This window comes from Chlorocebus sabaeus, chromosome 8, assembly GCF_047675955.1.
Source record: "Chlorocebus sabaeus isolate Y175 chromosome 8, mChlSab1.0.hap1, whole genome shotgun sequence".
NCBI classification, from domain to species: domain Eukaryota; kingdom Metazoa; phylum Chordata; class Mammalia; order Primates; family Cercopithecidae; genus Chlorocebus; species Chlorocebus sabaeus.
Genome location: NC_132911.1, coordinates 143,406,357 through 143,431,465, shown reverse-complemented (window position 1 = coordinate 143,431,465; position 25,109 = coordinate 143,406,357). Strand labels below are relative to the sequence as shown.

Below are 25,109 nucleotides of genomic sequence, written 5' to 3'. Positions count from 1 at the left end.
TGGCATCTCTGTGCAGGAGGCCTGCAGGGTGGAAGGAACCTGTTGGGGAGCCCAGAGACTGAGGCTGGGTCCCACGCCCCCATGACTAGCACGTGGTCCTGGCAGATTCCAGCCTTGTCCTCTTGTCCTCAAGAAGGATGTTGGTCAGGGCTGGTGGCTGTTGCTCAAGACCTCTGAAAGTGCCTGGTGAGAGGAGGAAGACAACTTAGAGCCAGAAGCAACAGAAGCTGGGAGGCTGGTCCAGGGGCGGCCTCGCTCGTCAGATGCATGGCCCAGAGACACTGTCTGGAGTGGACCTGCCTTGGGTGTGTCCCAAAGGCAGAGTTGACTCTCATCTGTGGTAATGGACGAGGGCATTTCCAGGCACAGGGCACTTTGAGGCCCAGGTACTGGGCAGGAAGGACAGATGGCCACAGAGAGCCAAGCACTTCGTCTTGACCATGGTCAGGCAGGTCTCTGAAGGCTCCAGAATTTGGGCTTCACCTTGTGGGGCAACAGGAAACAAGAGGGAAGTGGCCAGCTAGGGGGATGCCGGGGTGGCCCCAGCCTGCCAGACTCACAGCCTGGGCTCTGGGCTCACACCTGATGAGGCCAGGCCATATCTATGGGGGAAACCAGGTTGGCCTCAGATCCCCTTGGGACTCAGCCCTGGGCTGCTGCCATGCCCTGAATCAGCCCACACCCCTCCCCTGACGATGTGGCCTCGGCCCCTCAACTCCCCAGCGCCCCTCGACTTCCCAGTGCCCCAGAAAAGTGGTCGGTGATTTCTAGCTGGGAACGACATGCTCTGGGCCCAGCCCAGGCCAGAGGCCTTTTCTTAAGCATTTCTGGGAAAAGCAAATGTATCAGCCTGTGCAAAGGGGAAATGTTTACAGGAATGGAAGACACAAAGGGAATGAATAATCAGGGCTCGACTCGGTCTCCGGAGACCAATATTCTCATCTAGTTTGCTTTTATTAGAGAAGCGAGCAACGAGAGCTCACCCTGTGACTGGGAGTCAGCCCCTCAGAGCCTCCGGACTGGCAGGTGGGAAGGGGCTGAGGTCCTCCCACCTGGTGCGGAGGTGGCCCTGTGAGCCCCTGGGTGGGTGTAGGTCTGTGCAGAGGCCCAGGGTTCCCCAGAGTCCCGCCCAGGTCAGTGCTAGGTGCCCCACAGCCCGGGACAGCCCCAAAGATGCCTCCTGGGCCCACTCTAGTCCTTAGACAATCTTGGGGACCAGAGCCCCTTTGGACCCCTTAGTGGCAGCCTGTGCCCCACTCTCTGGTTAAGCATTGCACGAGGCAGCATGATACCATCCGAGTGTTCCCCTCAGGTTCTTGTTCCTGGAACTTGCAGACTTTGCTGTTGATGTTGTGTGTTCTGTGTCCCCCCGGGCACTCCCAAAAGTGTGTGACATCCACAGGGATTAAGGCTGGGCCAGAAGAGCAAAGTTCGTTCCTAGCTCTGCCCCTCACCTGTCCACTGGCGAGATTCTGCTCCCTTGCCAAGTCTTCCTGTCCTCATCAGGAAATGACAAATTCAATAATTGATGATAATAAGACAGCTCAGCCTTGCCAGGAGATGCCCTCGTTCCTTTGGGAAACGTTATCGAGCACCTGCTCCCAGCCATGTACTGCTTCCGGTCCTGGGGAGGCCAAGGAAACACTGCACTGTGCTAAAGCATGTGAGCCAGGGAGGGAGGACGCGGCACAGCTGCTGTCCCTGGTGGTCAGTGGGAAGGGGGCCTCTCTAGGCAGTGACGCTTTTGAGTGGACGGTGAAGGTCACGGAGATGAGGTTGTGTTGGGGGAGGAGATAAAGCTGCCCCAGGGTGTGCGCACATGCACACACACACACGCGCACGCATCCGTGCAGACACACGCCCACACAGCCCTACCTGAGGCTGGCCAGCCCACTGCGCCCCCAGTCCCAGCCTCCATCCTCCGGTTTCTCCTGAGCCCCTTCCAGAGCCTTCCACCTGTCCCCACTCGGTGTCACCACCCACAGTCTCTTCTCACAGGGAAGCCCCAGTGGCCTGTGATCCCTAAGTCCGTCTGTGACCCTCTGCTCAGCCCTTGCCAACTTCTGTCTCACTCAGGGCAGGCGTGGGAGCTTCTCGTGGCCTCCTTCTTGCCTCCCCAGTGGCCTTCGCCTGCATCCATGTGGCCTGGGGAGCTTGTCTCCCTCCCGCTGCACTCACAGCAGCCTGCAGCTCCGGCCTTCCCTGCGCTTCTGGTCCAGCTCAGCACCGTGCCCTCTCTCCCCTGCAGCGGCCTGGTTTTCCTTCGTAGGGTCGACCGCTGCCACACGTGGGAGATGATGTTCGATGTCTTCTGACTTCTCCACTAAACATGCGCTCCCTGAAAACAGGCCCTTTGTCTTCCTATGTTATTTATTTTTAGACATTTTAATTTTCTTTCTAGAAGGGTGCCTGGCACATAGGAAGAGCTGAGTTGAGAGTCACTGGATGAATGGATGCATGGTTGATTGGTCGGTCAGTTTCAGGCAAAGGTTCCACAGGCACAGAGCACTACAGAGGTGGCTGATGGGTGGTTTTGCTGCCAGCTGGAGTGAACGGGTGGTGAGGGACTTTGAGGCAGGTGGCAGATGCCTGGAAGGCAGGGTGGGGGCTGCAGGGAGGGCACAGGCTGGCGTGGAGCGTGGGAGTGATGGCGTGGTGAGCAGGAAGTAGCTGTCATTGTCCAACTCAGCCTAGCAACCCAGCTGTCCGAACGACCTCTGAGGTCCATTCACCGGGGAGTACTCGCACCATCACCTCCTCCATTTCCCTTTGGGGCAGTCACTGGTTCAGGCTGCTGATTCCCACCCAGTGCTGTCTGCTGCACTGCCTGCTCCCAGGGAGGCACTCAGGACGAACTCCAGGAATGTAGCCGGGGCCTCTGGCAGCCATGGGGAACTTTGGCTTCATTTGAACAAAGCATTCACTTTGGATTTTCGTTGAAACCTGTTAGAGACAGAGGCAGAGACCTGGGCACGCCAGGCGTCGTGCTGGGTGATGAACCCCACACAGCCCTGCCTGCCGGGTAGGTGCAGCCCACGTGACTCCCGAGGCAGCCAGTGCTCCCTCAGAGGCATGGTCCTGCCATGGGACCCACAGCCGCTGCGACGTGGCCCAGGGCACAAGCTGTGGGCCTCCTGGAGAAGTGCCTTATTGGGACTTTAGGCTGGAAAGGAACACAGTGACCTCAGCCTCCAGCCTCACCTGCTTCACGAAGCTGCTCTGCAGTGGTGCACCTGGGCTTAGCTGTGGCCCTGGGAATTTTATGTGTAGCCGACTCCAGGCGAGGCAGTAGGGGTGGCTGTGTGCACCCCGAAGACAGATGCCTTGGGGAGCTAGCAGGCAGAGTGTGGGACTTCTCAGGATCCCAGGAGCGTGGGTGAGATGGTGGCCATGGCGATGGCTAGAGTGAAGGGGTTTGGGGACTGTCAGATGAATCCCTGACGAGGCCCCAGCCCCCATCTCCTCATCTGTAAAATGGGATAATACTCTCCCCGCGCTGGGTTCCCATGAGGTGATGTGAAATGACCTCTGTGTAGCACTAGGCACTGGCAGGGTGCTCAGTCTGGGCCTCTCCCTCCGCCTCGCATGGGCCTGTAGGGCCGCAGACACAGACCTGCACCTCAGTGGGTTCATCTGGAGCCTTCCCTGCTCTGCAAAGGAGCAAAACATGGAAAGAAACGTGAGTCTCAAAATGCGGGGAGCCACAGTAAGGACCGGCTTCCAGGAGCCAGGTCTTCTTCAGGTAGAGGTCCCAGCCCAGCACACAAGATCGGGAGGTGGCAGCAGAGCCTCTGTCCAGGGCGTCTGGACTCCATTGTCGCCGCTGCCCTCTGAGCCAGGCTGCCAAGAGTAAAGGGCTGGCAGTGTTGTGGGTACCTTAGGAAATGAAGGGTCCTACAGTGCAGATGGGAGACCAGCACTCAGGATAGGGCTTTTGTTGGAGCCTGCCCAGGGTGGCTGGAGTCTTCCAGGCCAGCGCAGTCAGAGTGGCCCACGGGGCCTGGTCCACCACTGGCGGGTGGCAAAAACTGCCTGCCCTGTGCCCCCAGTTCCCTGCCTGCCCAGGGAGCTGCAGGAGCTGGGGTCACAACCGTCGTATTCACTGCTGTGGCTCCAGGGTCCAGCACCAGATCCTAGATGTTGAGTAAATGACCGCTTCCTTTATGTATTTGTTCTTTTTTAAAAGCATGTTGTAAACAATTTGTATAAATCAATGTAAAAGTAATTCGTGCTGTACCTAAAATTTAGTGAATATTAGTTCTTCCACTCATTTTCTCTGACCTGTAAAATCTATGTTACTGTTTATTTTAAGCCTTTGGATTGTTATTATGTAATCTTATTTTTATTCTCTTATTTTTGTTTGTATTCTATGTTTTCATTTGCTTCTTTCTAAAAATATCTGGAAGGACAGCAATTCTCCCTTATCCTGTTTTGCTTTCCTTGGTTTTAGTTACCCTTGTTCAACCACAGATTGAAAATGTTAAATGGAAAATTCCAGAAATAAACAATTCATAGGTTTTAAATTGTGCAGCGTTCAGAGTACCATGGTGACATCTCGCCTGTCATGCCCTGCGTCTCCCTTTGTCCGGCGAATCCACACTGTACACACTCCCCACCCTGAGCCACCTAGGAGGTGTCTGCCATCAGATCAGATGCTGTGTTGTGGTGCTGGCATTCGGTCACTTTCATTTTACTTAATTGTTCTTTTGTGTTACTAGTTAACATTGTAAGTCTCTCACTATGCCTCATGTATAAGTTAAACTTTATCATAAGTATGTATGTCGAGGAAAAAACATAGTGTATGTAGGATCAGTACTATCTGAGGTTTCCGCCATTCACTAGGGGTCTTGGAACATACGCTCGAGGATAACAGGGCTACTGTATTAGTTTTCTAACAAAGCACTACAGACTGGGTGGACAAGAAAAAGTTATTTCTGACGGTTGTGGAGTCTCGAAATTCATAGAAATTCAAGGTTAAGATGTCAGCAGCGTTGGTTTCTTCTGAGGCCTCGCTCCTTGCCTGTAGGCGGCCACCTTCTTCCTGTGTCTTCGCTCTGTGTGTGTCTGTCTTAATCTCCTCTTATAATGACCCCAGTCAGAGAGAACTGGGCCCATCTTGGGCCTCATTTTACTTTGTACGTCTTTGAAGGCCCTGTCTCTAAATACAGTCCCACCCTGAAGTATTGTACTGGGCTTTAGGGCTTCAACATGGGAATTTTTGGAGTCACGATTCAGCCCCTAACGCTACGTGTCACATGTTAGTAGACATTTAATATAGCTGTACAAAGATTAGAATAAAAGTGAGCTATGAGCTCTGTGTTTAGATAACCCCTGTTGATGAATTAAAATGAAAATGAAAGTCATGCTTATTGTAGAAAACTAACAATTAGAGGTGAACACAAAGAAGAAATGGGCTATTACCAGAAATCTCACCATCCAGAGATGGTGACCATTAACCGATAGGTGTGCAGCTATCCAGATGATTTTCCATGTACATATTTTATTCAAAATTAGACATCACTGAAAATATGGCTAGAGTCTTCCAGGCCAGTGCAGTCAGTGTGGCCTGCAGGGCCCGGCCCACCACTGGCGGGTGGCAAAACGTGCCTGCCCTGTGCCCCCAGTTTCCTGCCTGCCCAGAGAACTGCAAGAGCTAGGGTCACAGCTGTCGTATTCACTGCTGTGGCTCCAGGGTCCAGCACCTGGGAGGCACCAGATCCTCGATGCTGAGTAAATGACTGCATCCTTTATGTATTGCGTCTATGCTTTTACTTCATATGTAAAACTATGCTTTTACTTGATATGTATAGCCACTGTCTTTCCATACCAAATCTACGTGTAAGTTACGATCTTTAATGGCTGCATAGTATTCCTTTATGCAAATGTTCCCAAAAGTATTTAGCCCATCCCCCTATATTTTTGGACTATAGGAAGTGTTTAGTTTCTTCTCAGTGTTACAATACTAACTATATTATAAATCTGGCTGTATTATTAATGTTATATTATAAATCTGCCCATATTAACAATGTGAATAGACCCTGAGTCAAAGGGTCTGTGTATATTTTCAAGGCTGTTTGCTACTTATGAGGTTGCCCTCCATAAATGTTACAGCTTTTAGACTCTAATCAGCCGTGTATGAAAATATCCATTTCCCTTGACTCTTGCCAGCAATAGCTTTTATTTTCCTTGAAAATCTATGCCAGTCTACTAGGTCAAAAAGAATGGTGCTGCAGTCTGTCAGCCTGCATTCTTTGATTACTGGAGAGGACTGGCGCCTTGCCGCGTGCTCATCGGTGGCTCGTGTTTCTTCTTTGATGAAGTGCCTGTCCTGCTTGTTATTTCCACATCTCTGTGCAGAATCTGGGCCTGGCCAGAGAGGCCACTTGGTGCAGCTTAAGCCCAAGCCTCTACCTCTGCACCTTGGTTCATCTGTTCCCTCCATCTGGAATCTTCTCTCCCTCCCCCTTCCACCCCCACATGCACCTGCCAGCGTGTTCCTCCTGGATCTATCTCACCCGGCATTGGAGGCCTTTCATTCCCTCCCGCTCTGTCTGGGACGGAGCCCTCGTGAGGATGGGATGCTCTGTGGGACAGCCATCCTGTTGGTGTCAGAAGAAATGGATCCTCCTTCTCTGGTAGCAGTTCGCATTTTCTACCTGTGTTGATGAACTTAGCTCACCTCAGAAAGCACAGGCAGAGTGGGAAAAGCAGGGCTTTGGAGGCGTGCAGACTTGGCTCACTTCTGTGCTGTACCCTGTCTAGCTGTGTGATGTGGGCAAGTCCCTACGCCTCTCAGTGGCTGCCTTATTTGTTACATAAGTAGTAGTAATTCCTGCCTAGCCAGGTCTCCTCTAAATCAGATGATGCGTAAAGCACCTGGAGCCACATGGTAGCTGACCTGTGGCCTTGTCATCGTCAGGGTCCTCGTTGGCATCCTCAGCAGGCATAGCAGGGGGCACGGTCCAGGGGACATGGTCCCGCAACTGCCAGCCGGGCCCTGTGCCAGGGCTGCACTCCAGGGGCTCGCAGTCATGTCGTGGGCACAGACATGCAGGTGAGGACTCAAGAGAACATACGATAAGTGCTGTAGCCACAGGTCTGCGGGACGCACAAGACAGCGATTCCCCCAGGGAACAGGGATGCTTCCCAAAGGATGTGACATTCCGTTAGCTTTGGCCTTGAAGGTGTTCTTAGGAGGAGCCAGGCGGGAGGCTCTTGTGGGCAGTGGGCTAAGCCTGAGGCCGAACTGTCATCTCCCTCCAGTGACCGACCTCGGGAGCAGGGACCTTAATGGTAGAAACTGTGTGTTGAGCATCTTGCATAGAAGGGCTGCTGAGTCCCCGTGTGATGCTGGTTAGGTCATTACCAATAAGGAGGTGCACCTGGGGCCACATGTGCCCTCCCAGGTCCTGATCTGAACACAGGTCTGATTCCAGAGCCCCTGGTGCAGAAGTCAGTACATATTTATTGAAGGACTTAGATGGAGCCACAACTTGCATTTGGAGAATCAGTTGTGACACTAGAGGCAACCTGGGTAGAGAGGCTCCCAGAACACAGCCACTGTGCCATCTGTTGGGGTAGGAGGATCGTGATGGGCACAGGGAGGCCAGGCCAGGCCCAGCTTGAGGGTATTACTGCAGCATGAGGAGCCACAGGGGTGTAGAGCCAACTGTGGGTGGCCAGACCCCAGTACGGGAGCAGGGGCACTCCTCGGCCCTCCCCCTCCTTTTACAGAGGGGCTGAGCCTGAGCAGGTGGCAGACACGCCCAAGGACACACGTCCCGTCAGGGCTGGCAGAGCTGGTGAGGGAGCCTGAGGCTGTCAGAACTCCTCTTTCTTTCCATCTCTGCTCGCTGGTGTTTGGGGCCAAGGAGATTTGACAGGTTCCCTGAGGCCTTGGACTAAAGAAAAGCAAAACATTTCACTGTTGGATTACTTTGTACTTTAGCTGTTACGTCTATGGAAATTATACGGTGATGATGTTTGTGCTGGTAGCACTTTGAGGGATACAGCTTCAGGGCCACACCTGCACCCTTCAAGGCAGCCCCAGCAGGGTGAGGTCAGATGCAGGAGAAGCCTACCTGCGTGTGCCGCCAGCTCCCCGCCCTGGCACAGACCCCAGCTGGGGATGAACTGTGCTCTGTGCCAGACTGGGTGATCCAAATTCAGTTGTGGGAAAGAGCTCTCCTGGGTTATACCTCAGAGCCAGACTGGCACAGGATTGGCATTTCAAGAGCACACATCTGTGTGCCCGCTCCTCGATTCCTGCTTCTGCCCCCAGACCCTCACCTCTCTACCCCACACAGGGTCCTCTGGCAGCCTCCCGGGAATCCTAGCTGCTGTCCGTCATCACGGGCTTCCAGAACCTGCTGCCGTTTCACCTGCCCAGCCCCTTGATGGGGGTTCTGACCTGAAACCAACAAAAACCCTCCCTTCCTTGCCTTTTTCTAAACTGTTCTTCCCTTAAGTCTAATCCTCTTGCCCTCACCTCTCCTCCCACCCAAGGCCACCCTGTCCTTTTCCTTTTTTTTTTTTTTTTTCTTTTTTGAGACAGTCTCTCTCTGTTGCCCAGGCTGGAGTGCAGTGGCGTGATCTCGGCTCACTGCAAGCTCCGCCTCCCGGGTTCACGCCATTCTCCTGCCTCAGCCTCCCGAGTAGCTAGGACTACAGGTGCCCAACACCACGCCCGGCTAATTTTTTGTATTTTTAGTAGAGATGGGGTTTCACCGTGGTCTTGATCTTCTGACCTCGTGATCCACCTGCCTCAGCCTCCCAAAGTGCTAGGATTACAGGTGTGAGCCACCACGCCCAGCCCCACCCTGTCCTTTAAGATATTGGCTACTAACCTTTTGGAGCCTCAGAGCATTTTGATGATTGGATGAAAGCTGTGGGCTATTTGTCTAGGAAAATGAAAACCAACACACGTCCACCCAGTAGCGCTACCCCTCGAGGGCGTCCGTGACCCTGTAGCTGGGGGAGCTTTAGGAATCCCATTCAGTGGGTCTTCTTGACCTCAGCCTGGCTTTTCCTCCCTTCTCCTACCAGAACTTGGGCACTCACCCAGGTCCTGTGGTGAGGTCCCCCTCTGAGCGATGGGATGGAGAACAAACCAACTAGAGGGAGTGTGTCGGGGGGGATCAGGCGGCAGCCCCACCGTTGGGTGCGTCCTTTTCCAGCCTGAGCAGGTGTTCAGTGAATCCTCATGCAGGAACCAAAGCGCTGGCTCAGAGACTGGCAGGAAGGTCACGGAGTATGTCCTTTAGAACAGATTGTCTTACATGGCCTGAAGACCTACTGTGCACTGGGGTGATGGCGACAATGAGGGGAGAGAAGAGAAGGCAGAGTGTATAGATCAGTCTTGCAGGGAGACAGGAATGTGGTTCTGGGACGAGAACTGAGTACTTGCTGCCACGTTTCAGCGTCTTCCTCACTCCATGCATGCTGCTTCTTTCCCCAACACATTTGCAGACTCGATGCACCGGACCGTGGTGGGGAATGGGCTGCTCAGGGGTAGGGATCACCTCCTCTAACCGGTTGCCTGGCTGATCCAGATCCAGCTGTCTTCCTGCACATGCCCTACGTACACACCAGGACAGGGATGCCTCCAACTTGGGGTCCACAGTCATTAAGTGTGGAGCGTGGTGTGTCCTTATGGACATAAGCATGCTCTGGAAAGTGAACTAAGGCCATAGTAGGACAGACCACAGGGGGCAGAGCAACCTCAGCTGAACCTGGGTCTCACTCAGTGCTGGGAAAGCCGTTCTGCCAGCACTAGAGGGGAATGAAATGTTGTGCCTGCATTTTAAGCATGTCCTGGATGATGGATGATGGCCTATCCATGGCTTCATGGGTGACCCATGTTGTCCCTCTGGGACACAGTTTTGCAGCCCTGCCCTGCTCCCTGGTCTTTCTGGACTGTTTCAGGTTCTTCAGCAAAGATGTTGCAGCATCTCCTATCATAAAATGCCACCGTCTCCTGTGACCCACGTCCTCCTCCAACAACCGCATTTCACTGCCCCTGCCACAGCCACATAGACTCCAAGGTGCTGCCTCTTCTCATTCCTCCTCTCCTTCCCCCCAGCTCTCTCGAGCACACCCACACCAGGCTGCAGCTCCCAACAATCCATCCAGACAGTGGATGTGTCACTGTGGCCTCCACGCCAACACAGTCCCCACACCCGTGCCCTCATCGCACTTGCCATCACTGATAGCTCCCTCCTCCCAAGGCGCTTCTTCACTTGGCTTCTGGGACACTGTTCTCCCTGGGGTCATGACCCCCCATCAGCAGACCAACCATGTATCTAATGGGCACTTACTTCCACCTTCACAAGGCCAAGATCAAATGCTCGATACTGCTAATCTCCCGAGTCCTAGTCCTCCTCGTTGTCCCCAGTTGTCAACAGGCAGCTCTTCTGGCTGCTCAGGCCCAACACCACACCTGACCCCTTCCACACTATGCCTGCTCCATCACTGGCCTGCTGGAACATGGCCTGACCTGACCACTTTTTAGCTTGTACAGCTTCCTCTTGGTCTGAGCCACTGCTCGACCCACGTGGCAGCCTCCAACCGCCTTTATCCTGTTCCCACTTACCAGCACCTGAATGACGTGTGTGTGCACGTGTGTGCGTGTGTGTGCATGTGCCTGTGTGCACGTGTGTGTGTGTGCATATGCCTGTGTGCTTGTTTGTTTGCTACTTTCTTCTCCTACCAGAAGGAAGGGACTGGAAGCCATGGGTGTTGTTTTGTTTCTAGAGCCTGGCACATGGTGACTGCTCAGTGAATATTTGCTCTGAGTGAAGGAGGGAGGGAGGGAGGGAGGGGCTTAACGTGTCCCCACGGGAGAGATGCTGTAGCTTCTGTCAGATTTTCAGAGTTCTCCATGACTCAATAAGGAATTAGTTTTCTAGATAAATCCATGGGTTTTTTTCATTCATGGCAAAGGCGAGGCCTTCCTGTAGTCATAGTGAAAGATCACGAGCTTCATATTCAGCCAGAGCCACGTTTTATCCCCTGCGCTCCTCTGTGGTTTTAACCAAATGGCTTACCCTCTCAGAGCCTTGCTCTTTTTCCTCTATTTCCAGGGTTATTAGGAAGACAAAAATGAGTTGCTTGGAAAATGCCTATTGCTGTATCTAGCACCTGGTTAGTGCTAAATTAAGGCCCTCTGGAGGAATTATTTGTGTTTAATCACAGAATGAAGAAAGCTTCAGCCGGTCCGTAGCAGAGACTCATACCCCACTTCCAGGAAGCCAGGGTGAGCACTGGCCCTGCCCTGGCTTCAGCTGCAGCCTCATGCCCACACCCGGCATGGGGTGTGTGGCCACTGCCCTGGACTGCGCTGTTCCACCTCCCATCACCAGGCAGCTGAGACTGGGAACTTGGTCCTGATGTTCCTTTCTGGGTGAACAGTGGGCAACTCAGAGGTGGAATGAGAGGCTGAAGGTCCTGCAGCTGAGACCTGAGACAGCTGCCTGGGGCTCTCCCTTCCCAGGTGCCCTCCACACCTTGGCCATCTGTTTCCTGGGTACATGCGGGAAGAAGAGGGGAGAAGAGGGCAGTGGAGAGGATTAAATTACAGTCATGTGCCACATGCCATTTCAGTCAATGGTGGACTGCGTGTATGACGGTGGTCCCGTGAGATTATAATTCCTTATTTTTACTCTATCTTTTCTGTGTCTAGATGTTTGGGTAATACACAAATACTTACCATTGTGTTGCCATTGTCTACAGCTTTCAGTACAGTCACACGCTGTACAGGTTTACAGTCTAGAAGCAGTGGGCTCCACCACACGGCCTTGGTGTGTAGAGGCTTGACCTCTGGGCTCGTGTGAGTGCCCTCTGTGATGTTCACACTAGGACAAGTCGCCTAATGACGTATTTCTCAGAGCCTATCTGCAGTGTTAAGCCATGTGTGTGACTGTATTTAAGAGAAAAAACTGTTTTAAAACACTGTGATTTGCATACTAGTTCTTAATATGCTAATTACACATCATTCTTTGGGTTCTCAGAAGCAGCACTTCAGGGCACGTCTGCAGCGGGCTGCTCTGCTTGCGTTAGAGGTACTCCAGGGGTCTTCCTCAGCCCGAATGCAGACTGCTGAAAGCTGGCCTTCTCCCACTTCTCCAATGAGCACGTGGCATCACATGCAACCTCACTCGGGCTGCAGGGCTGGGTGGTTCAGAGGGTGGGCCTGGGACCCAGGAAGGAGCAGAGCATCCCTGGGCCTGGGAGCCTGGCAGGGCCGGGTTATAGAGGGACACCTATAGATCCAGGCACAGCTTTACCTGTGCAAGTGCAAAAGAAACAATCTGTTTCTCTCTGTCAAGAATCTTCCTCTGAACTTGGCACCAGAGCATAAACAAGGGGGAGTCAGGGGAGACAAGGAGAAGCAGATGCACAATGCAGGCAGCCAGGCGTGGTGCGGGAGGCCTTGGGGTTGAGAAATACGCAGGGTGTGGTGTCAGACCTGGGAGAGTGGCCCTGTCCCGTGAGAGGACAGCAGAACGGGGCGGGCCTGGGTTCAGGGCTTGGGCCGCTGTCCAGTGGGCTGTCCCTGATAGGGGTGACCCAGCACCTAGAGCCAGGAAGTGGAGGATGGGGTAAGGTCATCGAGGTTGCTGTGTTGACAGCAAGCCATGAGCATGATGCCTGACAGAGCTGTGCTGAGGGGTTGGGTCCCCAGCCTGTGGTCAGAGTGTGGGGTCATAGTACCGGGCAGGGTGTGGAGTTGGGAGGAGGAGGTGGGCAAGCCAACACCAGGGCTGGAAGCAGGGAACTGGTGCCCACCGCATCATCACTTTCCAGCCCAGAACTCTGAGGGGCCCGGGAATTCTACATTTTCACTTGGCCTTCTTGGTCACCACAAAGGTAAATTTGCCAGGAGGATTAAACAAGCGTCATATCCAGCTGTGAGCTTGGTTGGTAACTTCTGAAGATTCAGACGTTGATCTAATGTGGCAGGTGGGTCCACAGCTGTGCTCTTGCCCTGCACCCCATGAATGGTATATCTGGGCCCAGTTGGTCTCTGTTTCTCCCCCAACCTTTACTAACAGGTCCCCCAGCACAGGCATCTCATCCCCTGCTCAGTACATTGTTCAGGGACCTGACATTGCCTTCCTGTTAAGTAAGTAGACAACAGGGAGGCATTCATTTCCAAGTTGTCTTCAAAAACCCTGTTTTTCCCCTGGCAGCAGTGCTGTTGGTCCAGAGAGGCCTGTACTGCTCCTTGGTGGATTGTAAGAGGTTAAGCAACCAAGCCAGGGAGTGCAGAGACTGTAGGAGTTTCACAAGGCAGAAAGACCCCAGCTACCCACCCCATCTCACATGGCTTGGCTCTGTGTCCCCACCCAAATCTCACTTTGTAGCTCCGATAATTCCCATGTGTTGTGGGAGGGGCCTGGTGGGAGATGGTTGACTCATGGGGTAAGGTCTTTCCCATGCTGTTCTCATCACAGCGAGTGCGTCTCACAAGATCTGATGGTTTCAAAAATGGGAGTTTCTCTGCACAAGTGCTCCCTTTTTGCCTATTGCCATCCATGTAAGATGTGACTTGCTCCCCCTTGCTTTCCACTTCTGAGACAGGCTGGGGTGATCAGATGTCATCTGAGGGCTGGTGGAAGGCGAGGAACTCCATCAGATACGGAGGGTGATCAGACGTGGAGGCTGGTTAAACTGACTTTGCAGGATTCTCGCAAAAGGACAGTGCAGAAATTAACGAGGAAATGTACAAGTCGAGGCCTCATTGAGAAAGAACTCAGGGAGTCTGAGAGTTTGGTCAAGGGGAGAATCTTCACTACTTTGCCAAGTTGCTGGATGCCTTTTGGATGATTTTCTGAGCGTGTGGTCACTTTCTGTTCTCCTGAGACAGGCCACCCTGGGAGGGAGGGGCCAAGCAAAGCACATCTCGGCCCCACTGCCCACTCCCCAGGGTTGGCCTTCTCCGAGCTGTCTGTCTGCTGCCCGCATTGCTTTCCTTCCCTGCTCTTTGCTCTCTGAATCTGGTATTCCAAGGATGGAGAGCAAAGGGTCCACGTCCACCCTCCTTCCCCTACTCACACAGCCACACAGACCTGGCCTTGCTGCAGCCTCCAAGCTATGGGAGTAGGTCATATGCACTACACTCCACACCCACATACACTCACACACAACACACAGCACACTGCGCACAAACGCACACACGCATGTGCATGCTTCATGCTGAGATGAGCACGGGGGATCAGACATGACAGGCGTGTGCTGGTCAGGGGCCTGGGCTTGGAGAGGCAGGGCTGGGAGTTGTGTCCATCCAGCCCCCAGGGACGGCTTCACAGACAGCTGGGTGGGTGCTGGTCTGGGAGTCTATCTTGGAGACAGTGATGGTGCTGGCTGCCGGCAGGCTGTGCTGCCCTGGGCCCTCCGCACATCTGGCCTTCAGGGCCACCTTGCCTCCACACCTGGCAGGACTGACTGGGGGAGTGCAGGAGCGGGTGCCAGCCCTCCTGGGAGCATTGGGTGGCAGCTGGATCCAGAATTTGTGTCCCCCTGGGGAGCCCAGCCCCCACGTCTGCGGTGGTGTTTCCCAGAGGAGGCTGCCTTTCAGAAAGCTCCTTGGCTTTGTTTAGAACAGCGCTCATCTGTCTCAGATGATTTTTTCCTCGTCTGAAAAATTGCCAGGCTCGCTGCTCTGCAGAGGAAACCGCTGTAGCCCTAGATCAGGAAGCAGAGTCCGTCCTCTCCGTATCCTTCCACGCCTTTGAATTCCCAGCAGTCCTGGCATTTCAGCACTGCCCGCGTGGCATGGCCCAGGACACCAGCCTTGGCCTTTCAGCCTGGCCAAGGTGCCTCCTCCTCTGCCTTTTACCTTCCTCATGGTGATAACACTCATCTCAGAGGGCGGAGGCAAGGATTCCAGGGGACCATGTATGTAAAGAGCCCAGTGCAATGCCAGGAAGATGATAAATACTCAGTGAGCAGCAGGCACTCTTCCCCACCCCCTCTGGCTTTGCCTTCCCTTTCCCAGGGGACTGAGCTTGGAAGCACCCCCACTAGGTTCAAACTCCAGTTTTGCCACTCCCTATGCAGCCTGGGCAAGTTGCTAACTTCTCTGACCCTCAATTTCCTCATCTGTGAAATGGGGACAGTCATAGCTTCTAATTCAGAGGGCTGTGGGTGGAGCTGGAGCAGCACCCGGCCCACTCACCAGTTGCCATCAGCACCTCTACCACTGCTCATGCTGAGGTGGACCAGAAAGAGAATAGAGGCACCTCTCACCCATGCAGTGTCTTGGGTTCAATGCCAGGGAGGCCAGGGCTGCCCCTGCCCTTCCACAGTCTCCATCTGGCTCCACAGATGCTTGGCTAGGGTCCGCTGGAGGATGGGGAGGCAGCACAGGCTTTGGCGTCAGAAACCCGACTCAGTCTCACCACCTGGGACTTGGAGCAATTCCCATAACTCACTTGGCTGATTTGTGGCATAACCCGGTTTTGCTACCTCTCTGGCCTTTTCCCTGCCCCTGCCTCCCCACACTGAAGCTAGGAAAGCTTCCTCAGCCCGCCTCGACCATCTTTGCCTTCCGACACAAGGTTTTCTTGCCCCTGCCTTCCCAGCACAGGTCCTCCTGCCGTGGGACTGCCCCTCCTTCAGGGAGCCTGGCTCCGTAAACATTTTGTTGGCCGAACACACGAGGCGCTTCCCTTGTACCCCATTTGCCTCCCTGTGTCTACATCCCCATCCCCGTGCCCCCGGCCTCCCTACAGCAGGAAGAAGGGCACCAGGCCTCATTTCTGCATCGGCCTCACCTTCTAGCCTGGGGTATTCCTGGTCTAACTAGTATGAGAGCTAAGACGTTGACAGAGTCAATATGTGAGCCAAGCTCAGCTTTCGTTTCTTTCCTTTGCAAGATGGACAGGATGAAGCCTCCACCACCAAGAAAGAAATGTAAAGCACACGACATGGGCAAGCTCAGTGTGAGTCCCATTCCACGCAGGGTGGTCTCCTCCACAGGCACACCTGTCCCCACCACCCATAAGCCTGGCATTTGCTCCGGCCCCAGCCAGCAAGTCCAGCTATGGACACCTCCAGTCATGCCAGCCCTGAGGGGTGACACTGGCTTCCCCGGCCCAAGCACTTGGCCTCCTCGCTGTCATGGGATTCCCTTCCAAGTGGAAGAAGACAAAGGTTAATTTGTTTTTAATTTGTCTTCTAATTGCTTGCTTCTCTAAAGAAGGCCTCCACAAGGCCCAGGCCCAATCCCTGGGGCCATGGTTGTTTAAAATAAAAAATGAGGCTGCTCGGCAGGGCCACATTTTTAATCATTGGAAAAATCCTCCTGGCATCACGGCATGCAGCCTCCTGGCACATGACTCCCTCTAGGAAGCCCAGCAGAAAGCGTCCTTGCCGCGAGTTCAGGGATTCCCCCTCAGATAGGGAGGCAAGCCCGCCAGCAGTGCTGACTGCTCGCCTACTAAGTGTGAGAACTGTGGCCAGTGCAGGTGCTGTAGAAAGTCCTCTCTGCACTCGGCCTCTCGGGCCCTGAGAGACCAGGCCTCAAGAACGAGACAGGCCTGGCCGGTGGCGTCAAAAGTGGATGATGCCTGGGCTGGGGGGACTCCCTCTAGATGGTATTGACAGGCACTGCCAGAGCGGCCACTGGGCCCACTGCACACCCCACTTCCAGGGCCCCTGCAACAGGCCGTCCTAATACCCATGTGCCCTGGCTCCTCCTGCGACATGCTGTCCTCGTCCCCAAACCCTGGCTGGCTCCTCCTGCGACATGCTGTCCTCGTCCCCAAACCCTGGCTGGCTCCTCCTGCGACATGCCGCCCTCACCCCCAAACCCTGGCTCCTCCTGCGACATGCCGCCCTCGTCCCCAAACCCTGGCTGGCTCCTCCTGCGACATGCCGCCCTCGTCCCCATACCCTGGCTGGCTCCTCCTGCGACATGCTGTCCTCACCCCCAAACCCTGGCTGGCTCCTCCTGCGACATGCTGTCCTCGTCCCCAAACCCTGGCTGGCTCCTCCTGCGACATGCTGTCCTCACCCCCAAACCCTGGCTCCTCCTGCGACATGCCGCCCTCACCCCCAAACCCTGGCTCCTCCTGCGACATGCCGCCCTCGTCCCCAAACCCTGGCTCCTCCTGCGACATGCCGCCCTCGTCCCCAAACCCTGGCTGACTCCTCCTGCGACATGCCGTCCTCACCCCCAAACCCTGGCTCCTCCTGCGACATGCCGCCCTCGTCCCCAAACCCTGGCTGACTCCTCCTGCGACATGCTGTCCTCGTCCCCAAACCCTGGCTGACTCCTCCTGCAACATGCCGTCCTCACCCCCAAACCCTGGCTCCTCCTGCGACATGCTGCCCTCGTCCCCAAACCCTGGCTGGCTCCTCCTGCGACATGCCGCCCTCGTCCCCAAACCCTGACTGGCTCCTCCACAGGTCTGTCCTGCGTGTTCCTAGGTTCACTGATTCACCCAGCACAAGTTACCCGAGGACTTGGAGGGCTCCAGGTGCCACAGCAGCACTGAGTCAGCAGTGGGAGCTGGGGCAGATGCAGGCTCGGAGCTCATGGCTCCCCCAATTACAACAACCTCTCAGATGACCTCAAGGCTGGCCGAGGGCCATCTCATCACCCCTGTCCTGTTGGCCCCAGGCAGCCAAGACCAATGGCCTTGGCCGGTCTTTCACAGGACCCCTGGCAGTGACAGCTCTATATGCTGCACAGCTCCAGGGGTTCCCCTGGTAGCCACCCACTGAGTTCTTAGTACGTTTTGCCCATTTGACAGATGAGGAAGTGGAAGCTCAGAAAGTCAGTAAGCGGTCAGGCCAAGGCTAAGTCTCTGACAGGAAATCAAATGTGGTTTTGCACCAGCAGGAGGCCTGTCTTCAGCCAGGGGAGGAAGATGTGCTGTTCAGCTTGTGTCACAGGGCAGGGTCTCTGGAAAACAGAGGCTGGCACGCAGCACCCTCAGGTCAGCACGGTGAAAGGAGAGGAGGAAGCAGATGGACAGAGAAAGAAGCCAGGCAGGCCCAGTGAGGAGTTCAGCTGACCCACGGGAGTTGGGATGGCTCCTTGGTGTGACTGGTGAGGTGAGGGGCCCGGCCTTGATACCCTGTGTGGATCAGTCACTGCATGTGGGTCACCCCAGGAAGGGGCTGTGATCTCAGTCAAAGCAGCACTGCCAATTCGAGGCATCTTGGAAGGGACTGGCTGCAGGCAGCACCCAGGGTGCCTGTGGACTCTGGCTCTGGCTTTGATTCCTGAGGGGCACCTCGTCAGACCATCTGCACTCCTGGGAGCAGATGTAGGAGCCCCAGGTGATACAGACTGACCAGTTCTTGGTGACGTCTGCTGTTAGTTGTGCAGCTGAGACCAGGCAGTCGAAGGGGAAAGGGCTGTGGGGGTCACTCATTAGATGGCCTCGTTTCCCAGGGAAGGAAAGCGGGGTCTGGAGAGGGCCAGGCTCCTCTGGAGGTCAGGAGCAGGGCATGGAGCAGCAGCAGGCTGGGGGGGCCTTGGCTGTTTCAAGTTCATGCCACATGGCTCCAACTTTCCCCGCAGAGCCAGCCCGAGCTAAGAACACACTGGATGGTCTCTCTTTTTGCACTTCTCCGTTCAAGGTTGAGACGTGCCGAGATGAAGTCAGTTTGATTCAGCAAATATTTATGGAATACCTGCTGTGTGCCAAGAAGCAGGGTTGGGATGCACAAACAACCATAATGGGGGTGCTCTGGCTCAGGAGACAGACACTCAGACACCTCGCTGTCGCATGGCTGCGACACAGGCGAGGAGAGGGGTGGCATTGCCGAGCAGCGTCATGTGTTGAGGTGGCAGCACTACTCATAGAAGTCCTTTCATCCTTGCAATCACCCTTAGTCCATGTTCCAAATGAGGATTCCAGGACTTGTAGAATGGGTGGCTGGCCAGAGGACCACAGCTAATAATGGCAGACATAATGCTTAATTGGACTCATCTGACTCAGGCAGACAAGGAGAGTATGACCAAGGCCTCAGGGGAGCGTAGAGAAATCTAGAAGAAGTACAGAAGGCTTGCAGCAATGACTTACTGCATCCAGACCTCAAAGGATAGATGAGCAATTCAGCAGGCACTGGGAGCATTTCCCCTGAGGGAAGAATAGAACAAATCAGTAAAACAGTAAAATGCATGAACGGCTATTGGGAAATCTGATGAAAAGTGAATAAAGGGAGGGAGGGAGGAAAGGAGGGATAGATGGATAGGTGAAGGATGGATGGATGGATGGTAGATGGGTAGATGGGTGGATGGTGGATGGATAGATGGATGGATGGATGGTAGATGGGTGGATGGATGGGTAGATGTTGGTTGGATGGATGGTAGATGGGTGGATGGATGGGTAGATGTTGGGTGGATGGATGGTAGATGGGTGGATGGATGGGTAGATGTTGGTTGGATGGATGGTAGATGGGTGGATGGATGGGTAGATGTTGGTTGGATGGATGGTAGATGGGTGGATGGATGCATGGGTAGATGTTGGATGGATGGTGGATGGGTGGATGGTAGATGGGTGGATGGATGGGTAGATATTGGGTGGATGGATTGGTAGATGGGTGGATGGTGGATGATGGATGGATGGTAAATGGGTGGGTGGATGGATGGATGGATGGGTGGGTAGATGTTGGATGGATGGATGGACGGCAGATGGGTAGATGGTAGATGGATGGTGGATAGATGGCAGTGGATGGATGGTATATAGATGGATGGATGGATATATAGATGGATGGATGGTAGACGAGCAGGTGGTGGTGGATGGATGTATGAATGGATGAATGGTAGATGAATGGATGGGTGGTAGAGAGATGGATGGGTGAATGGATGAATGGTGGATTTTGGATGGATGGATGGACGGATGGTAGATAGACAGCAGATGGATGTGTGAATGGTGGATGGGTGGATGTTGGATGGATGGTGGGTAGATGGTGGACTGATGGATGGTGGATGGATGGTGGATGGATGGATGGATGGATGGATGGATGGATGGATGGGTAAAGGGTGAGTGGATAGATGAATAGTGGATAGATGGGTGGATGATAAATGGATGGTGGATGGGAGACCCAGCCAAAAATACAAAGGAGCGGCAACCTGAGGGCGCCTCTTGTCTGCTGGAGGATGGATGGATGGATGGATGGATGCATGCATGCATGCATGCTGGATGGATGAATGGTGGATGCTGGATGCCGGGTGGATAGGTGGATGACATGTAGTCTAGTGTTGATTGAGTTTGTGGAGGCAGAATAGGTTGTGTCCAGGTCTTTGTTCTAGGGTTGGGGCATAGGAGTCCAGATACCTAGGCAGATAGAGCAGAGAACCTCACAAAGCTGAGGTCAGTGACTTTAGAAGTGAAACAGGGGAGCCCCACCCTGTTGCTAGTGGCCACAAGCTGGTATTGGAAGCAAGTGGGAAGGGGGAAGAATCAGAAATGAGCAAGTCCAGGGCATGGCTCTGGGACCAGCCGCAGGGATATGCAGGGGAGATCTGGTGTCTGCAAGGGCCAGGCTTACCTAAGTGCCATGGCAGGGGTCAATCCCAGGTGCTGTGGGCCTGGCCCCTGGGCATCTCCAGCCTCTGGACCCTGCAAAGATGCTTTCTGTCTAGTTCTGGCAGCTGATCATTGCACAGCCGAGAAATCCACTGTGATTTACAGACTAACACCTGACAGAGTTGGGCCGGATGTTTCAGATGTGTGGCTGGGTGGGCTGGCTGTGTTGACCTCCCATAAGCTTTCTTCCAGGCAGGGCTGTGCTCATTTTAAATGGCGTATTGATTGGCCAGCCAGCCATTCTCTAGGGTGACCCCATAGCCCTGCTGGCCTGCCCTGGTGCAGCCCACCAAAAAGTCTCCTCCCCTTGTGCTTGGCTGTCTGCAGCCTTTGGGGTGGGTCAGAGACTCCACCGCACTGCCTGGCAGAGGGTAGGGGCTCTGGGCTCTAGTGCTGGAGTCACACTTGGTTTCCCTGTGTTCAGTGGAGTGAAGACCCACCTGCAGATGTCACCTGCTGCTGCTCCAGGGAACAAATGGATTCCTGGAGATGGAAGCAGTTGAGCGTGTTAGTGAGCTCTGCAGGTAGAATCCCGGCTTAGGTGGGGACCTGGTAGACAGGTGCAGTTTGAATGGTCCCACGGGACTCATCCCAGGCAGGCCCAGGGCGTGCCTGCCCCCTCAGTGCTGGAAGGCTCATTTAGAGAAGCCATACAGTCTTTGGAGAGAGGCCAGAGGTCTATCCCCAGGAGCAGGGGCCACAAGTCAGCTTCGGGGGTCCCAGCAAGTCCTCTCTTCCCTGGTTCAGGCTGCCTGGAGAGCCCCTCAGCCTATGCTCAGCACAGCTCCATGGGCCTTTTCATGCTGGGGTGCAGTGCAGGGGTGCTGCCTGGCCCTGAGGTCCTCCTCTGCACACTGAGGAGGCCCAGCAATAAATACAGGGGCGGCAGCCTGAGGGCGCCTCTTGTCTGCTGGAGGTGGCTCGGGTGGAAGAGGACAAAGAGGCATGGTAGACCTGAGCCTGCTGAGGCCTGGGGAGGCGTGGTTTGCCTCCAGGGTCTAGTAAATCAGCATTCATTCTCAGGGTGGCTGCCATAACAGAGAGCAGGAATCCTGTGCACATCTGGGACCCTGGATTAATTAATTAATTAATACTTGCAGCCCCATCAGAGAAGCCTGGGGAGCGGGGTAGGTCGGGCAACCCATGGTGGGTACCTCAGGAGTGAGGCAAGGTCTGTGCCACACTGGGACAGCCAGGGCTCCTATGGACCCTCCTGTATCTAGCCCCCGCCACTCCTAGCTGAGGTGGGATGGGGTGGGGGACACTCCTCACCTGGTCTTGGAGTGTGTGGGCCTCAGTCTCCCCTGCAGGCTGTGAGCCCCTGGTCGTCTCTGTGTTGCCAGCCCAAGCCTAGGGCAGAGGGAGCGTCTGGGCCCATCTCACTTAACCGGGTTCTCAGGAACCTCCAGGCTGCCTGTGGCCCTGCTTCTAAAAGCCCCTTGCCCAGAGTCTCAGCAGGGAGGCACTCTCCGCTGGGCAGCCCGGCCCCTCCAGTCCAGCACAGCGGCAGCAGCTCACCGCCGCCCGCTCATCCAGCTGCCCGGCTCTGGCAGTTCAAGCAGATGGGCCACTGGAAGGTCCTTTTGCACCTCGTGTCCTTCCCATTTTGCTCTAGGACTTTGTAGTTCTATGTGAAGCTTTGGCTGTCACCATGTCGAGTCTGTTTAACCTCGTAAGCGTTGAGCCAGCACTAGGCAGGGGTCAGCCCTGGGCTGTGTGAGGACAGTCTGGGGGTGTGGGATGTGAGGGGCTCCTGGCATGCTTCATGACAAGCATGGCACCTTTTCATGGTAGGAGGAAATTCTGGACATGGCGCCCAGAGATGAGAACACGAAATAGTGACCCTGTTTGAAACCATTCAGCCCATTCCTCTCATGTGACAGTGGGGAAGCTGAGGCTCAGAGTAGTTAAATGATTTACCTCAGGTCACACAGTAAGCCATTGAAGGGCCAAGGTCATCTATCCTCTGTCCATTAGTATAGCAGAGGTCTCCCAGGAGCTCAGGAGAGACGGCCCCTCAGCAGCAGATTCCCATGTGGACCATGCAGGCCATGGCGGGGTGCTGGGGGCTGGATATGCTTCAGGAACTCTTCCTGGAGCAGGTGCTGCAGGAGCCGAGCTTTGGAAAGGCCACCAGGAGTCGGCAGGAAGGAGGGACAGATGGAGCAGGGGAAGTCGCAGGGCACTGGGGTGAGAGACCACAGGGGAGGTGACCAGACAGCCTTGAACTTGGCCTTGAATGCTTTGGAGGAGCAATTGGAGTCGTCATTTCTACATCCATGATCACTTTATGTCTTCTCTCTGGAAACTCTTTCTTCCTGCTGCCTCCCTGCTGCACACACCAGGAGTCCAGAAACCTGGTTTCCAAGCCTGGCCCTACTGCCAGAGCTCAAGGTCTAGAAATCCTGGTGGAGGCACCGTACAGGCCCCATACACACAGGCCTGCTGGGCACTAGGGCATGGGGGGAAGAAGTGCCAGCCTGTTAGTGGAGGCAGACCCCTGCCCCCAACGTAAATGCCCTTCTAGGTGGCACACGGGCACACAGGTGCAGAATGCTGAGGGCAGCAACTGAGGCCCCTAGGAAGGAAGGCTTCCAGGGAAGAGAGGCTGCGTTGGACAGGCCAACGGCAGATGCCCAGGCAGAGCCAACAAGCAGCCTATGCAAGGCTTGGCACAGAAAGCCAGCTGCAGCCCCTCAGTACTCCTGCATGCCCCCCATGCCAGCTCTGACACCTGCAAATCTCCATACACCTGCTCTGACCCCTGCACACCCCCACACGCACTCTGACCCCTGTACGCCCCCCACACCTGCTCTGACCCCTGCACACCCCCACACCCACTCTGACCCCTGTACGCCCCCCACACCTGCTCTGACCCCTGTACGCCCCCCACACCTGCTCTGACTCCTGCTCTGTATACCCCCTGCATCTTCTCTGACCCCTGCACACCCACCCTCCCCCATGACCTGCTCTGGCCCCTGCATAGCCCCTGACGTCAGCTCTGATCCCTGCACACACACCCACACCCTGCACACCACCACACTTGCTCTGATCCCTGGACACCCCCACAGACCCCTACATACCCCTCATATCTGCTCTGACCCTCCCAAGCTCCTTCCCTTCCAGGCCTCAGCTTCCTCCTCTAGGAAAGGGTCTCATGATTCCTCCAAATCCCCTGGGTGCCGACAGTGCCCGCGCGTACGATCTGATTGGCAGATGAGAAAGTCTGAGGCTGGGTTGGCATTGTGTGATGAGGACAAGGGCTCAACACGGAGCCACACAGAGCGGTGGGGGGGGGGGGGGGGCCTGCCTGGGCGGCGAGAGTCTTTGCTTTATTTAGACAGGCTTGAGAGAAGATGAAAAATGAGAGATTGAAAAGGTAGAGACACTGCTTGGGGACAGAGGAGTCATTTTAAATTCTCTGCTGTTCTCAGAAAGCTGTCTTTGCATAATGCTACCAGCCAGCAGGCATATTTTCCATTTTTTCCCCCCTTTCTTTTTCTTCTGGTTTATCTTCAGTTGTCTGAAGTGCTTGTCCAAAAAGAGAAGGTTGAAGGGGAAGGACTTAATATAGTCATTGTCTCCGTGAGCCAAGGCGTTCCTGGTGCAAAACACAGCTTGCGTCTGTTGGGAGAGAAGGGACTGGAGGCCCAGTGCCTGCCTGCCATGGATGCCCAGTGTGGCCATAGGCACAGCAGTGCACGGGGGCCCTGGTGCTTCCTCCTGAAAGGGAGGGCTTGGTTAATTGAGCTCTGGTGGCCTGGAAATATCACAGCTAAATGCTGTAACAAACAGCCCCAAATTCCGGGGACCTAATGCACCAACCCCATTTTGTTTATATCTTATGGTGTTCTTGTTGCAGGCAGCTTTCTGGTCCTCACCTAGGGACCCAGGCTCCACAATGTTCTGGCTCTGACCACCTCGTGTCTTCATCCCCTGTATGTCCCTGCCTACCCTGAGGCTCTGCCCACCTGGGGCCCCACCCCTAGAGGCTCCCCGACCCTGTGGACCTGCCGGTCCCATAGCCCACCTCTCTTGCAGCTCCTCCCTCCTCAGCCCTGTTTCTTAAGTTCTCTCAGCCTGGAGATGGGGGACTGTAGGACGGATGTGTTTATGGTCAGGTTTGTCATTTCCCTCTAAGTCCCTTTGGCCTGGACTTGATCTTGTGTTTCCAACTCACTCCCCAGGGAGAGGGGCGGCAGCCTGTGCCCAGGAGGAAAGGTGATGGCTTCCCAGACAGCCTCTGCAGCCAGAACCTTCTCGAGATTGAGTGTTCCTTGAGAGATCAGGGAACCGCCTCACGGAGGGGGCACGTGGGCAGGGCCTTAAGACACGGAGCTGGGGTGCTGCCGGCGGTGACTGCAAGAGCCTAGCACAGAGGGCAAGGGGCACAGATGGCAGCAGATGCCACCCTGAGCACAGAGCCTTGGTGCCAGGGAGACCTGGATTCAAGTGCTGGCTCTGTCTCTTCAAACCAAAATAGCCTTGTCCATCGAGGAAGCAGGGCAATGCCTCTCAGAACGTCACCGAGGATATTCAGTGAAGCAGTGCCAGTGTGCT

At 54.9% G+C, this 25,109-nt stretch overlaps 1 protein-coding gene across 1 annotated transcript in view; it reads left to right on the top strand.

The window, feature by feature from the left end:
- The window catches only part of TRAPPC9 (trafficking protein particle complex subunit 9), a 712,655-nt gene that overhangs the window by 673,428 nt on the left and 14,118 nt on the right, over window positions 1-25,109 (top strand). The window lies entirely within an intron of this gene.